This window comes from Hemicordylus capensis, chromosome 3, assembly GCF_027244095.1.
Source record: "Hemicordylus capensis ecotype Gifberg chromosome 3, rHemCap1.1.pri, whole genome shotgun sequence".
In the NCBI taxonomy this organism is placed as follows: Eukaryota; Metazoa; Chordata; class Lepidosauria; order Squamata; family Cordylidae; genus Hemicordylus; species Hemicordylus capensis.
This window is the reverse complement of record NC_069659.1, coordinates 111787221-111804562: the sequence shown is the minus strand read 5'-3', so window position 1 is coordinate 111804562 and position 17342 is coordinate 111787221. Positions and strand designations below refer to the sequence as shown.

General features: G+C 43.2%; 1 long non-coding RNA gene across 2 annotated transcripts in view; it reads right to left on the bottom strand.

The window, feature by feature from the left end:
• The window catches only part of LOC128349232 (uncharacterized), a 247476-nt gene that overhangs the window by 47532 nt on the left and 182602 nt on the right, over window positions 1-17342 (bottom strand). Inside the window, exon 4 of one of the 2 annotated variants that reach the window (XR_008318641.1) lies at window positions 11059-11192. The exons of the other annotated variant lie outside the window; for it this stretch is intronic. This is a non-coding gene — a long non-coding RNA (uncharacterized LOC128349232). Of the gene's footprint in view, window positions 1-11058; window positions 11193-17342 lie in introns of those variants that run through there. 2 annotated transcript variants of the gene reach the window in all.

The following is a 17342-nucleotide window of genomic DNA, read 5'->3' as shown; positions in this document are numbered from 1 at the left end:
ACCATAGGGGCCACAGAAATCACCATCAGCCAATTACAAAAAGCAGCTTTACTGGGAACAGCCTATATTCTGCGACGATATCTATAACCATTGACAATAAAATTCTGGCATCCCAGGTCCTTGGGAAGGACTCGATGTCTGGATAAAACAAACCAGTAAATAACACCTGTCTGACTGTGTAAACAAGAAATAATATCTACAAATTGAAATTGAAAGTCTGTGGCAGAAAAAGACCAAAATAATCCCAGTGGTAATTGGCGCCCTGGGTGCAGTTCCAAAACAACTTGAAGAACACCTCAACACCATAGGGGCCACAGAAATCACCATCAGCCAATTACAAAAAGCAGCTTTACTGGGAACAGCCTATATTCTGCGACGATATCTATAACAGCAACAACATTGACAATAAAATTCTGGCATCCCAGGTCCTTGGGAAGGACTCAATGTCTGGATAAAACAAACCAGTCAATAACACCTGTCTGTCTAAACTAATGAAAACAAACAAACAAACAAACAAACAAACAAACAAATAAATAATTATATGGATCACCTTCTTTTGAATGGAGAGCTTGGACAAATCATCAAACACTGTGAGGTCATGCATGCGACCTCCATGGGCAGACTGAGGGGGGGGCAGGAGCCCACCCACCTTACCCAGCAGATGAGTGGCCACTGTCCTCCCCTCCACCATGCTGTGCATCCACATGAGTAGCAGCACAATGAGGGGAAATTCTGGGAGTGGGAGGACCTCCCCCTCCCATATCCCAGGGTGTCAAGGGGCACAAGCATGGTGGCTGTTCTCATTACAGCAGTGACTGCACTCAGTGTGGCCGCTCCTTATCCCCAGCTCATTGCCAGAAATGGCAGCAAGCCGGGCGGGGTGGGGGTGGGAGATGGGGAGGCGTTTAACCCAGCAGCAATTGCCCAGATGATTCCTGGCCGATAAGGCTGTGCATGGAACTAGAACATGTGGTTCGATTCGAGTTTGAACCAAACTCAAATTGAACCTGTCAGTCTGTGAGCCAGTGCAGTTTGATTTGCCATACTGATTCCAACCAGTTTGACCCAGTTTGATTGCCCTGCTTGTAAAGGGGAAGCCCAACGCCAAGCCCCCCCCCCTTCTGAACCTGGCATTTAGCTAAGGTTATGCGAGCCTATGGTTTGCTTAACCTCAGCCGCTAGGGGTTGTGCAAACTGGTTTGAATTGAACCTGGTTTCAATTTGAACTGGCCTGGTTTGAGTGGTTCAAACTCGAAGCAGAACAGCCACCAAAAAGAGGGGGCTGGTCTGGGTTTGAACCGAACTGGGGCCAGTTCAGATCGAACCAGTTTCGCCTGATACAACTGGCTTGATCGACATGCTTGTAAAGAAGAATCAGGCAAGAATTCCCCTTTAAAAGCAAAGGGGGCTGGGGGTGGATTCCCTATCTAAAAATGGGTTGGGGGTGGGTGATATGGCACTTTACCAGTTCTGCTGGCAGCAGGGGTGGCTCCACTGCAGCAGACTGTCTTGGCCTCACCAATGCTCCCTGGCCTGGTTCTGGCCTCCGCACATGCATGGAGGTCATGCAAATGTCCTCAGTGCATGCACAGAGGACAGAACCCCCCACCCACCAGCCTACAGTGTGTGGGAAGCACCTGTGAGGTCCAGAGTGGCCACCGCTGCCACAGAGCAGCCCCCACCGCCCTTGGGGAGCCACCCCCACTGCCATGAAAGCCAGTGCTCACCCACCCCAACCCATTTTTAGATAGGGAACCTTCCCAGCCCACTTTGCTTGTAAAAGGGAATCCTTACTGGATTCCCCTTTAGAAACATGGCAATCAAGTTGGTTGTACCAGGCCAAACTGGTTCGATCCAAACTGGGCCCAGTTCGAACTTGGAAACCCACCACCACCACCACCACCACCTCTTTTTGGTGGCTGGCCTGCTTTGAGCTTGAACCAGTTCAATTCAAACCAGTTCTCACCATAGGTTCACTTAACCTTGGCTAAACGCCAAGTTCAGAAATGGGGCTTGGCACGGGGGTAGTGCCGGAAGTGACCATGTTCCTGGTTCTTCACATGTGCAGCCTAACCCAGGCTGGGCTGCCCTAGCCTGGATGAGGCTGTCCATGTGAATACCCTTTGTATCTCTCCTTCATTCCCTTACATGGCCTTCTACTCACTTCATCATGTTCGCCTGCATCATCTCCTGTTCATCTTAGATGCAGTTCATTTATTTTTATTCAATTTATTTGGACTGATATCCCACCCCAAACCTATTATTTCATGCAGCTCTCATTTATTTTCTCAGTGTAGCCTTGCATAAACATGCATGGGGTGGGTGGAGCATGATATGTTTTTTCTTAACATTTCAGAGCTCTTATTATGATATGTAACCATGATCTCCAACTTTACAGATGATGCTAAATTGGGAGAGAATAAAAACAAATGAGGAATAATTAGGGATTGCTGCCAGATATAAAAGGATTTAGATCATTTCATATTTCTGGAATAGCAGATAGCAAATGCAGGGCTGAGCAAATAAATTGAGAGTAATTAGGCTTGCAGCACAGAATCACAAGCAAGAATCTGCATTAATGGAATGGAGCAGTGCATTATGCAGGCCAAACAAAGAACCAGATGGGATGTCCCACTTATATTTGTCAGTACATTTCTGTTTTAAAATGTTGACTGCCTGCATATGGTGAGGGACTCTTCAGATAAAGTCAGGATACAGTTCTGATAAGACACAGGGAGACCAAGTGAGTTAGCTTTAAGGCTGTGCATGGCTATGAAATACACATTTTTATTCTAGAGGATTCTTTATGGTAAAAGAGAGTTTGACTTTCCAAGCAAGCACTGTCATGTCTCCTGTTTTCCTCACACAAAAAAGTGACACTGTTTTCCATGTACATTATGTTTGTAAGCAGCTATATAGCATTACCTATATGGCAATGGTGGGTCAGAAAACAATATCAAAACAGTAATTTGCACTGAGAAAAATCCCTGGAAGTGCAGGAGACAATTTTTCTAGGATTCAAAAATAATTTCATCTACTCTCCTGCAGTAGCATATCTGACTTCTTTGCTATGTGTTGTTTTGACTTTTTTTTATTTCCCCACTCTCTGTTCTGAGGATTCAGGGCACTTTACAAAGAGAATCAACATTTGAGCAATTTACATTAAAAGCTACTATGAACATTAATAAAAATACAGAGTAACTAAGGTCCAAACTAGACAAGTTGCATACTTTCTCCATTAAGGATTACTTTTCATTAAGTTGCAGGCTTTCCCCATTAAGGATTATTTTTAAAAAATTAAAAAGAGCTTTGGGAGCTAAAGAATTGGGAGGGGCTGCTTAACCCTTTCCACCCTGCCCATTTTCCTGCTCAATTCTCTTGCTGTAGGGGAAATTATAAATACATTGATTCAGTGCACCAGATATCTACTTAATAAAATATCCAGCCACATGGTTTTACAGTGCACATACAAAGAAAACACCACCAGGCAATAATGGGATAACAGCAATAATCCCATTAAAGCCACAGGGAGGTGAATTTGTTGTGTGTTAAGAAAATCTTGACATAAAATTTCACTCTGATAAAGCGTTAACACCTCTAAAGCTATGAGCAGGAATATTTTACATATTGATCAGATTGCAGAAGAGAGGAATAGGCAGAGTTGTGAGTCACAATGTGGTAGTTTGTATAGCTCTACTGTTAGATTGATCCGTACCACTTCGTAAAATCTAGTAAATGAAAAGTACAATTAAATTAGATGTACAAAAGTTAACAACATATTCTCTTGGTGGGGGTTATCATGAAACCCCTGCTAACTTGGCAAAGTGACACCTTTTAACGTGGTGATTCTCTTTACTGAGCAGGAGGAGAGTAACTGGCCCTATCCACCCCCAGCACAGTACCTCCAGTGACTATTGCTGGTGTCTATCTGATATTTCTTTTTACATTGTGAGCCCTTTGGGGACAGGGATCCATCTTATTAATTTATTATTTCTCTGTGTAAACTGCCCTGAGCCATTTTTGGAAGGGCGATATAGAATCAAATCAAATCAATCAATCAATAAAATCATGTCACACCAAAATGCCTCTGGAAAATAAAAATGTTACAAAATATTGATCAAATTTTCACTACATTAGAAAGAACACATCCCTTCAACATTTTGCTATTAGTAATATCTTAGTCATGGTCCACTGTCAATAGTAATAACAATCTCAGGGGCTTGACTGTGATTACGTATTGTATTAAAGAAGTATAGTTTGGTTTTTCTGCTGTTAGAGGAGCTGCTAACAGCCTATGCACCTCTAAGGAAGGAGCTGCTGGTGACTTGGGGACAAGGCTCCTCCTTTCTGAATGCACTTTTTTCTCCATGGGAGAAACTGATAACAGGAGGGATGTGCAAAATGTTTCCAGCTTGAAATGGCCGTTTCGAGTGTTTCAGGCTCAAAACAAATGACCCTTAGAATAAAGGGCCTGTTTCAGGCTTAAAGCAAAACAGCCTCATTTTGACTTGAAAAGTTTTGAGTGTTTCAAGCACAATTTGGGAGGCCTGTTTTCCCCTCGCAGATTGGTTTTCTGGCACTGGCTTCCGATTGGCTAGTGGTCTCCTTTCTTCTTGGTTGGCTTGTTATCGTTCAAATCAAATGTTGTCATGGGCAATGGTGTCCCCATTGGCTGGGGAGAGGAGGGAGTGGGAGACAAAGGAGGGATATTCAAAATGTATTTAATGAACTGGGAGGCCAGAGAGCTATCTCTTATGATGTGCCTCTAAAAGGAGGAAGGATCAGCAGCAGACAGTGAGACTGGGGTACTGGGGCCTGTCTGTGTGTGTGGGGAGAGGTAGAGAGAAAGAGAGGGGGGCTTATCTTTCTCTTTTTCTTTGCAGTGCCAACTGATACTTTTAAAAAATTTTGTTCTATTGTGTGTGTGTTTTAATTGTACCAGTAAGTAGGTGCTGCTGTCAGTCACCCCCACCACCGTGTGTGTTTCTTCTTCTTGTAGCCAGCCTCCAGTGGCTTTAATAACTGGGGTGCTATAATATACTTGTGGGGGTGCACTAGAAGTGTACAAGAATTAGATTCTGCTATTCAATTCAAGCTCAAATCATATGGCAGAATTTTCAAAATGATTTGTCGAAATCAGACAGCTTGGCAAGCTGTCTCAACAAATCACCTTCGAATCACCCAAATCAATTTGGGTGATTTGAGCACCATTTTGAGGCCCATTTCCCTGGAAAAACAGGCCTCAAATGGTGCTTGGGGGTGGGTGGAGCGGAGCTGTTCTACCCATTGGGGTCGGCAGGCAGACCAGCCCTTCACTCCAGACTTAGCATGTTAGCTTGCCTTGGAGGACTGGTCTGTGTAATAGATTGAACCACCCAAATCAATTTGGGTCAAGTCAGGGGTGATTCTCTTAGACCCTGAATTGGGCTCTTTGTTTTGAGGGTGATTCGATTTGAGATCGAATCACCCAATTGCTCCCATTCCAACCTGCATTGATCCAAGGTCAAATCTAATTGCACATCCCTAGTGCCCACCTACTTGGCACCCACCTGCCATACCCCCAGCTGTTGAGTCCCAGAGTGTCTGCTTGGCCTGAGTGCCTCCAAGACAGGACCTGGCCAGACTCCAGTAGAAGACGTCAGTTGCCAGAAGGTAAGCCCCACCCCTCCAGCTTGGTCAGGTTAGATTTCTTTAAATAGGACCTAGTTGGGGGAAAGGATTAGGTACTACCAGATACATAGGACTGTAGGACAGGAGGTGTGGGTTAGGAGACAGGCCACAATAATCTCTCTTCCCTTCCCTTTCTTTAGACTTAGCCCATTGTTGCTCGCTCCCCTTCAAAAATCCCCCCCCCCAGCCTGCTTCTTTATTTGAGGGGAATTTACATTTTCTAGCTTTTCTAGAAGCTTTCACACTGCAAAAATAGATGACCCCTGACCACACATCCCCTTTTAAAATACCCTCCTTAAAGGCACTTCTCTCTCCCACCTGCTCAGATTTAGGATTTGGATTTTTTTTTTTTTAAAGCCAAGGTTTTTTTTATTTGTGAAATAGTGTTGTGGTGAGAAATGGACAGGGGCAGCTCTCTGATCTCCTAATACAAATGTCATGGGGCTGCCACATGGCAGTGGATACTAAAACAGCCTAGACTTCTGTTGGAGTACAAGGCACTGTAGAATCCAAGGGAGAAAGTTGTAGTATTCAAGGACAAGGCAGTGGAGTGGAATCAGGAATATTAATAGTTTAATGAAATAGATATTATGTACAGAGAGGCAAGTGCAGACTGTTTTTCTGTGCTCTTGCTGCTGGCGGTTTTTGTTAGCCCAACCTCTACTCCAGGATTGGAATACAAGTAACTATTCAAATTCAAAATTCAAAATTCAAATTCATAATTCAAAAGCTGGCCCGGATCAAGGAATAGATTAACCAAAAACACCACAGGCACCATATGCAACTAAAGGGTCATTTTGGAGATCAACATTATGTGGGAGAAGAAGTTTTTTGCACAGTGATGCAGGAAGATTAGGCTGTGCCCCCCAGGAAGCTCTGTGCATGCAGGTGTACTGATTTATACCTGTAAATTGCTGGAAACTAAATTTATCTCAGTGTTTGTTCACAAATGTTTCTGGCTGCATTTCTCCCAGCCTCCAGTCACTTGGCAGTATTCCTAGACAGAAACCCAGGCTTTCCCCCCAGTCTTGGGCATTTTTCGATTGCTTCCAAAGGATTCTGTCACAAGTGCAGTTGCAAAGATCCTGGGAGGCTCATTTGTGAGAGAGTGGTAATTCTCTCTACTCTCCAGTGCTGAAAGCAGTACTCTTGTCTTGTTTTTCAACATCTCATGGTCTTGATGTTTCACAAAATTGCCAGCAGTTGCAGCAGTCTAAGACATTATATGCATTTGATGCTTTTATTTTTTGCCCAAAGTGGCTCTTTTTCAAAAATCAATGCCATGTGTTATAGCTCTGCTTTGCAATCATCAATTTGTTTTGCTGGAGAAATGTTCTGCAAGTACATCTGGCTTCTGCAAAATACTGTCTATGATTCAAAGCACAGTTCTGCAAAATACAGTGGCCCCGATTTAGCCAAATTTTCATGAACCAAATTTTCATGCATATAGATGCATTGCCTTTCCACTGAGCAAGAAAGCCACCACTGTCTGAGTGGAGCCACCACTCCAATCACCTATTGATTGTTATTGACTGCTACAATCAGTAAACACAACTGTTACTGAAGAGGGCCTACTAATCCAGATATTCTCAAACTGTGTCCCAGTGAGCAATCAAAAGGCAACACAACAGTTTAATTTTAAAATATAAATAAGGCAAAATGTAGCTTGGGGAATCAAAAGGTAAAGGGAGTAAACAGGGACCTTCAGTCTGTTTTAATCCTTGAGAGGACACATAGGACTAAGGACCAACAGCCTTAGCCCTCTTCAGCCGTTTTCTTTTAAAGACACAGTCCACAAATACAAGCATCCAAAGTCTGCCTGAAGTCCCACCTTGTGCATCACTCCCTCCATGCTGCTCCTCATTTTTATGGCAATTGTTATGACATTGTTATGTCATTGTTATGGCAATGAGTTTGTCTGAAGGGATGTGATGATGGTAGTGGACATTTCCATGATTGATAGGTTGTGTGTCCCAGGCTCCCAATCACAGAAATACCTGTCATCATGTTTATGATGTAATGTTCATCAACCCCTGCTAACTGGGCAAAGAGGCACCTTTTAACGTGGTGATTCTCTTTATATAGCAGGGGGAGAGTAACTGGCCCTATCCACCCCCAGCACAGTATCTCCAGTGACTGTTGCTGGTGCCTATCTTACATTTCTCTTTAGAATGTGAGCCCTTTGGGGACAGGGTTCCATCTTATTTGTTTGTTATTTCTCTGTGTAAACCGCCCTGAGCCATTTTTGGAAGGGCGGTATAGAAATCAAAATTAATAATAATAATAATAATAATAATAATAATAATAATAATAATAATAATAATATGGGACTTCCGACTACAAACAAACATCTGCCACACAATACACCAGATATAACTGTAGTCAAGAAGAAAGAAAAACAAGTCAAAATAATCGACATAGCAATACCAGGGGATAGCAGAATAGAAGAAAAAGAAATAGAAAAAATCACCAAATACAAAGATCTACAAATTGAAATTGAAAGGCTGTGGCAGAAAAAGACCAAAATCATCCCAGTGGTAATTGGCGCCCTGGGTGCAGTTCCAAAAGACCTTGAAGAGCACCTCAACACCATAGGGGCCACAGAAATCACCATCAGCCAATTACAAAAAGCAGCTTTACTGGGAACATTCTATATTCTGCGACGATATCTATAACAACAGCAACAACATTGACAATAAAATTCTGGCATCCCAGGTCCTTGGGAAGGACTCGATGTCTGGATAAAACAAACCAGTCAATAACACCTGTCCGACTGTGTAAAATAATAATAAATAATAATAATATGGTGTTCACCTCTTCAGACGAATGCTGCTGTAACTGTGAGCAGTATGGGTGATAGGGTGAATGACGTGCTGGGCAGAACGTCCAGACCCACTTTGGATGCTCTACTTTAAACTACTCTATTCTACTATTCTACTCTAGTGTGAATAGGGCTCATGTCTCATGTCAAAGTGATGCAGTGAAGAAAAAGATTTGTGCCATGAGGGGAAAAAAGCCCTTCAGCCTGTTGAGCTCCATGTAATGTTTCACTGCATAAAGCAAACACTTTTTATACCCTCAGACATTATTGCTTGAGGATTAAAGTGAAACTCCAGGGAGACGGTGTTATGACTGCACACAGCATCACTTACTTTTACCCACACCGCTACATTAATATTAATTCCAATGCTTTGCAAAGTGTACTTATGCCTTCTCTCTCTCTCTCTCTCTCTCTCTCTCTCTCTCTCTCTCTCTCCCCCCCTCCTCTCATAGTATATCCACTGTAACAGGGCATATTCTTATCAGAGGGAACCAACAGCCAAGACTATAAGAATGATTTTGTCAATCCAATCATGTAAAATGCTAGATTTCTCCAGGAACACTTGACCACTTCTTTTGGTGGTGATTGTAGATAGGGATGTGCAAACTAGATCAATGTCAAGCCGGTTCAACATTGAACTGATTTAGTTCGACAGTTCGGGATCAGGATGAAACATCCCCTGTTCAGACTGACCCCAGACTGAAAAAACACCCCCCCACACTGTTTGGGGGGGTTCACAAGCATTTTTTGTTTAATTATTTTTTAGTATTTACCCCCTCTGTGTTCTTCTCCAAGGCCAGTGGGTCCACAGAGGTTCCCTCTCCCCTGCCATCCTCCATTTTACCTAAAACCACCTGGTTCGGGCATTCTTCAGCCCATTCCAGACTTTTCCCCATCATGGAGGCCATTTTGGAGGCTGCCATGCATTCACAATGGGCCCCTGTGAAGCTGGGTCATGACCCAGGCCACACAGAGGCCCATTGCACATGTGCGGTGGACTCCAAAATAGCCACCAGGTGGAGAAAAGGCCCAGAAAGGGCCAAAGAACGCCCATACCAGGTGGTTTTTGTCAAAATGGAGGCTGACCAGAGGGGTTAAGTACTAAAAAAAAATTAAAAAACAAAAAATGCACGTGAAACACACACATCCGAACCAAACCAGGATGGTTTTGATGGGGGATAAAACTGAACTGGCCTGGTCCCATTCTAGTCCAGTTTAGACTCAAACCAAATCAGGCCAGCTGGTTTTCTGCACACCCCTAATTGCAGATGGTCAGATTATCACAGGACCGGATTCTCCAACTTCCCAGTTATTGGGAACAATTCCAAAGAACCACCCATTTTGCACTGCAGGTTATTAGCCAGGTTGCTCTCTTGTAGTAAAAACACCAAAGAGTTCCATGGTACCTTAAAGAGTAACAAATATATTGTGGCATAAACGTTTGTAGACAAGAGCCTATTTCATTTGACAAAGTATGTAGGTTCTAACCTAAAAATCTCAATCCCAGGGGTGTATCTAGGGTGGGGCAGGCAGGGCACGTGCCCCGGGCACCACTTGAAGGGATGAAGTTGTTAATTCTAAATGATTTTATTTTTGTAATTCTGGCCATTGGCTGTATTAATAAAGACTGACTGACTGACTGACTGACTGACTGACACTTGAAGGGGGGCGCCATTTTAAAAAATTAAATATTTTGAAAAAATGGCCACCAAAAACAAAATGGCCACTGTGCATGCTCAAATGGCCTCTGTGAGGCCCTAGGCCATGCCAGGCCTCACAGACGCCATTTGAGCATACGCAGTGGCCATTTTGTTTTCAGCAGCCTTAAAAAATTTTTTTTAAAAAATGGGCACCGCACATGCTGAAATGGTCCCTGCAAGGCCCTAGAGGCCAGCGGGGGGAGGGGAGACCTTTGCAGACCCCCCCTGGCCTTTAGTAAGCCCCCCAAAGGAGAAAAACCAGCCCTTTGCCCAATCCCTCTGCAATTTGGGTGGTAGCCTCTACCCATTAGGCACTTAACTTAAACTGAGTAATACCTCACTGCCTTGCGGGTGGGAGTGGGGTGTAATTGGCACATGGCAGTTGACAATTGGCACTGTCTAAAAGACAGTCAAAATGAATAGAAGAAATGAAGGTGTGTAATGAATCCTCATTAGGATTCATTGAGTGAAAGTTATTATACACCAAAGAATCCGAACACTTGAAAACTAGTGACCACACATTTTGCTCCATAACTCCACTTCTATAAGGGCTAGAGCTTAGCTTTTTTAAAAAAAAGAAAGCTGGGAATCTGGGGAAATTAATAGGACAGATCCGAAACCCGAATCGACTCGAATCGAATCAGCCGCGATTCGATTTGTACTCGAATCTAGCCAATGGACCACAGGGGTGATTCGTTTTTTCTCCGAATCACCCGAATCAGCTAGATTCGGGTACAAATCGATTTGTATCCAAATCGATTCGCACATCCCTAGTTAGGAGTGCTCTGCTTTCTGACTATTGGAAGAAGGCTCACCAGTGCACCCTGTAACAAACTAATGTGTTAATGACTACTTTAATGTGGAAATGGCTACTTGATTTTTCACAAAAACGTGTCTGGACTGGTCTGGTGCTCAGTCAACAAATTCAACATGTACTTTCTTGAAATGGACAGGATACTTGATGGAAGGTTTGATTGTAGACACTAGGTGCCCATTAAAATCTAGAATACAAAAATAGTTTAGTGCATCAGTTGAGATATATGGACATTGTATTCATTCCTTGCTGTAAGATTGTTAGCCCTTCACTTTTCATGCCTGAGGAGATTAAATCTCTTCTAACCTCTGTGATTTCTGTCACATAACATCATTTAGTTATATCCCAATTTATATGAACAAATCTTTGAAGATATTGTCATGAGCAGAAATGCATAAAGCTTACCACTTTATTTCCATGGCTATTTCCACTTTGCCCTATGCTGGCACTGTATAAACATACAGTGCCACATATACACTGAAGCAAGCATGCAGATTTGCATTCCAGCGCAAATCATTGTTGCATATCATATGTGCATTGTTGTCTTCAACTGGCTTAATTGCAAACCTCTTTGCTATTCAAAAGCACAATTACCTTAATTGTGCAACAGCTTGTGCATCCAGTCAGCACTCTTGAATTTCATGCATTTGGCAATATTCCCTAACCTGCTGCCTCTTTGAAATACTTATTTGCCACAACAATTATTCAGTTTTGACACTAGGAGCAAAAACCGTATGGACATTCACAGTATCTCTTTTGGGCAAAACTCTGATAGATCTGCATTCTAATTTTTTTTGTTTAAGCCCCGTTTAATAGATTTTTTAGAAAAGCGTGATGGGCGTGAAGAATTGGGAGAGGGTAGCTCAATGGTAGAGTGCCTGTTTGCATACAGAAGGTCTCACGCTCAATCATAGCATTTCTGGGTAGGTCTGGGAAAGACTCCTGTGTGAAATCCTGGAGAGCCACTCATTGTAGACAATATTGACCTACATGGGCCAGTTTCAATATAAGATCAATTCATATGTTCCAGACTAGAATGTGCTTGGCATGCTTTTCTAAAAGCTGTTTGTTTGATAAAAAGAGAACCAAAACAAATCTTTAGGAGCTGAATTTGTGTGCAAAACTGTCTTGAGTTACAGTGCACAATGTTCTGCTGCTTATTCAGCTTTGCCAGTAGCCTGGTTCAGATTTTATATGATTGCCCCACTGTAGGTGTACTCAGTGGGGTGAAGGACTATGAAGTCCCATCCCCACTGTATTGATCACCTTTGTGCCCCACCATTCACGGTTACAGCAGGACTTGTCTGAAGAGGGAAGAGCCTTACCCATGATGGCAGGTACTTTCATGATTGCTTGTTTGAAGCAGGAAGAGTCTTAAGTGTGATAGTGGGCGCTTCTGTGATTGGTTTCATCCAGTGTCACAATCGCAGAAGTGCCCATCATCATGCTTTTGGCTTTTCCCTCTTCAGACAAGCCCTGCTGTATGTGTGAGTGGTGTTGCACACTGTGGATTGGAGGGACTTCCTGTGGAGAGGAGGGACTTCCTCTCCCTTCACCCTGCTGTACATGGCTACAACAGGGCTATTTTATATCAGCTGAATGAGGCTAGTGTTACAGCATATTGTTATCATTAGGTTACCTGGATGATTACAAAGGGCTTTACATGAAAGATAATTTCAAGAAGCAGAGTTCTTAATTCACTGTTATCTCAGTCATACTTATAAACTGCAAAGGAGCCAGGTGAGGTGCTAAAAACAACCTAACTCTGCATTTGAGCTTATGCTTTTTAAAATTCTAAAATTTATCATGACTATACAAAATGCCAATATGTATCATATAGATATAAATTCCTTCACTAATCCTTGTCTGAGGAGCAGAGAACACTGAATAGCTAAACTGGATAACAATCTCATTTAGAAAACATCTTGAAAAAACATCTTGAAAAGCACAAACCTAATGTTCTGGGGGGAAAGGTAAGAAAGTCATCAGTTTCCTAGAACAGGGTTGAATCAAATATCTGCAAGGAGAAGTTTTATTCTTTATATCCATAATAATGGCACTTTACAGATAAAACAAAGCAGCTTTATGGAAGAAGTTCTCAGGATACCATCCATTGTGGCCTGAGATGTAATGAGATGCTTCACATGGACAAAGTGAAGCGTCTCAAGGTGGTTTGCGGCGAGATGTGGCTTAGCCCACACTCCCCACACATGAGCAGGGAGCCGTCTCTGGGTGGCTGAATTGGCTGCCCACACAATTACTGGCTCCGTCATGGAGCTGGAAGGGGCAGCAGGGATCGGGGGCCACCTGGCCCCCCAGAAGTCCCAGCATGCCCCACACGAGTGCATGGAGGATTCTGGGGACCCCCCGGCCCCGGGAGGCACCGGGAGGCAGCCTCCCAGTCGGAGGTCTATTCATGAGTCTCCATGGCACAGAGTTGTGCTGTGGCTTCTCAGGATGTTGGAAACGAGGTTAGTGGAGCACTTACTCCACTAATCTCATTTCAGAGGAGGAATAGTTTGGGAGGTTTGCTGCCAGGAGCCGTGCAGCTCCTGTTGCAGCACATAATCTTCCAAAAGAGGGCTGGGCTCCCTTAGCCCACTTTTGGGACATTGTATGAATAACCTCAGTATGTGACTTGGTTCACTTCCTTGAGTTACTGGTTTTCCATGTGTGTTGAGATCTGTCAAGAAGACATGGATCGATTTGTACCTGAATCTAGCCAATGGACCACAGCGGTGATTAGTTTTGTCTCCGAATCACCCGAATCAGCTAGATTCAGGTACAATCTAGTTGTATCCGAATCGATTCGCACATCCCTATCAGACACCCTTAGCTGATGAAGTGGGGGAGGGGTGGGAGAGAGTGCAAGGATGAGTCATATCACACTTTCAAATAAACCCTTCCCATCAAATGGAAGATTGATTGATTGATTAAGTGCTGTCAAGTCGGTGTAAACTCTTAGCGACCACATAGATAGATTCTCTCCAGGATGATCTGTCTTCAACTTGGCCTTTAAGGTCTCTCAGTGGTCCATTCATTGCTGTCATGAAGTCCATCCATCTTGCTACTGGTCATCCTCTTCTTCTCTTTCCTTCAGCTTTTCCCAGCATTATGGACTTCTCAAGGGAGCTGGGTTTTCGCATAATGTTTCCAAAGTATGATAGTTTGAGTCTGGTCATTTGTGCCTCTAGTGAAAATTCTGGATTGATTTTTCCTATGCTCTATTTGTGTTTCCCTGGCTGTCCATAGCACCAAAGTCTTCTCTAGCACCAAAGTTCAAAAGCATCAATACTTTTTCTATCTTGCTTCTTCAAAGTTGAACTTTTGCATCCAAAGAGTGTCATGGGAAAAACCATTGTCTGAACTATTCTAATCTTTGTAGGTATAGACACATACCGGCATCTAAATATCCTTTCCAAGGCCTTCATTGCAACCCTACCAAGTGCTAGTCTGAGGCGTATTTCTTGACTGCTGGATCCTTTACTGTTGATGGCTGACCCTAAAAGGCAGAAGCTATCCACCACTTCAGTGTCTTCATTATCAGTTCTGAGGCTGGTTGCTGTACCTGTTGTCATTAGTTTAGTCTTCTTTGCATTTAGTTATAGTCCCATTTTTTCACTGTGCTCCTTGAATGTCATTATTAGAGCTTGCAGATCATCCACATTCTCAGCTATCAGAGTGGTGTCATCAGCCTAGCGCAGGTTGTTGATGTTTCTTTCTCCAACTTTAAAACCACACTCATCTACTTCCAATCCAGCTTCTCTCAGTATATGTTCAGCATATAAATGGAATAAAGAAGGAGAAAGTATACAGCCTTGTCTTGCTCCTTTGCCGATCTAGAATCAGTCTGTTTCACCATGTTCCACCTGGACTGTGGCTTACTGCCCTGTGTATAGGTTTCTCATGAGAATAATGAGATGTTCTGGGACACCCATTTTCCTAAGGATATTCCACAAATTGACATGGTCAATGCAATTGAAGGCTTTTCTGTAGTCAATAAAATACATATTGACTTCTTTGTGGTATTCTTTGGCTTTCTCAGTTATCCAGCATGCATCGGCAATGATGTCTCTTGTTCCTCAGACTTCTCTGAAACCAACTTGAACATCTGGCATTTCCCTTTCCACATAGGGCTCTAATCTGCGTTGGATGATCCTGTGCTTTATTTTGCTAGCATGTGAAATTAAGGATATTGTGTGATGGTTTGCACAATCTGTTAAGTCTCCTTTCTTTGGTATGAGTATGTAGACTGATTTCTTCCAATCTGTTGGCCACTGTGTCATTCTCCAAATTTGCTGGCATAGTTTGGTTAGCACCTTAACTGATTCTTCTATTGACTGCCATATTTCTGTAGCTATTCCATCAATTCCTGTAGCCTTCTGACTTGGTAATGACTGGAGTGCTGATCTAACGTCATCTTCCCATACTAGAGGTTCTTGCAAGTAGGGAATATCTTCTGGAGTATCTTGGATATTGACGTCCCTGCTGTTCAGATTTTCAGTATACTCCTATCTCTGTTTTAACTTCTCCTTCTTAATAAAGGACAGGTACTATCTGTCCTTTGGCATCCCTTAGCATACCAATTCGAGGTTGGAACCTCCTTCTGAGTTCAGAGATCTTTTGGAAAACTTGCCTTGTTTTTCTGTGTCTATTTCTATCCTTATGGTCTTTACAGATGTCATTGTAGTACTGCCCCTTGTCTCTTCTAACAGCTTTCTGAAATTCCCTATTAAGTTCCTCCCTGAGGTCTTTATCTTTCCTGACTTTGGCTTCTCTCCTCTTCTGGGCAATTTCCACCATCTGTTCTGACATCCATTTTGTTTTCTTCTATTTCTTGGTCTTTGGCAGTCTCTTTTCACATTTGTCCTTAACAACTTCTTTGATTTCATTCCACAGTTCTTCTGGTTCCCTATCAATGAGGTATAGCACTTCAAAGCAGTTCCTGACATTCTTCTTGAAAATGGTGGGAACAGTCTCAAGATCATATCGTGGAAACTGGATAACTTTGTTTTTCCACTTTAGCTTGACTTGGAACTTGCACATGAGCAGTTCATGATTGGTTCCACAACTGGCCCCCGGCCATGTCTTTGCTGTATAATAGGGATGTGCGAACCGGTTCGGATCCGAACCGGTTCGGGTCCGAACCGGTTCCGGTTCGGAGGTTCGGATCGAACCGAACCACCCCTGGTTCGGTTCGAATCCGAACCGAACTGGGGGTGGTTCGTTTCGAACCGGTTCGGACCGGTTCGGATCGGTTCGGAAAGCTGAAAATTGGTCAGATGGTAGCTGGCACCCAGGGGTACCTGTCACCCAAACCCCAAAGCAATCGGACACTCGTACGATTTTTTATGAATTTTTGAAAAATATTTTTATTTTTCTCTCATAGGATATAATGGGACCCGAACCAGGCCATTATTTCTTATTGTGGAGCACTCATGGGTGCCAACAACCATGCAAACCCTGAAGCAATCAGACACCCCTATGATTTTTTATGAATATTTGAAATATTTTTAATTATTTTTCTCATTGAGTATAATGGGACCCAAACCAGTCCATATCCCCTGTTGTGGAGGACCTAGGAGCACAAAAGCAGGGTGGGTGGTAGACAGGCATGGGTGCCTACCACCCAAAAAATCTCAAGGCAATTGGACACTCCTCTGATTATTGGTGAATTGTTAAGTGTTTTTGAATTCCTCATAGAGAATAATTAGGATTGCAGCAAATGTATAGCTTCATGTCGGGGGGAAAGGGGTGTCGTAGAGTGCAGTGTGGTGGGTGGTAGTTTCTAGGGTGGGCAAGGAAGCTATCAGAATTATTTGAAAGGAATTGGGCAAAGAGGTGATTTTTAAGTGATTTTTGAAGTTTACGCGTCTTTAAGGTTTTTCCTCATAATAAGTTATAATGGAGCTTTCAGCAGCCCTATAAGTGCACATGGGGGTGCTGGGGTGGCCCAGAGCAAGTGGTGGTGTAGTGCACATAGGGTGCCAACCACCCCCATGGGTTTCTAACCCATGGGGTACAGGGATCTCTGGTAGGGGCACCCCCATGGGTACAGGGTTCTCTTGTTTCTGAGGTATTGAGTGTGGATTCTATGATAGCAAATGAGATTTTCAATGAGACACCATCAATCCACTCTAATATGCTATCATAGAATCCACACTCCGCCTCCTGCTTCTTCTCTGTGTGTGTGCTTAGTAGGGGTGTGCAATTTGGGATTTCGGGTGATTTGGCTCGGACCCGAACCGAATCACCCCTGTTCTGTTTTGTGCCCGAATCTGGGTCACCCGAATCACCCTTGATTTGGTTCGGATTCGGATTTAATCCGAATCCAAAT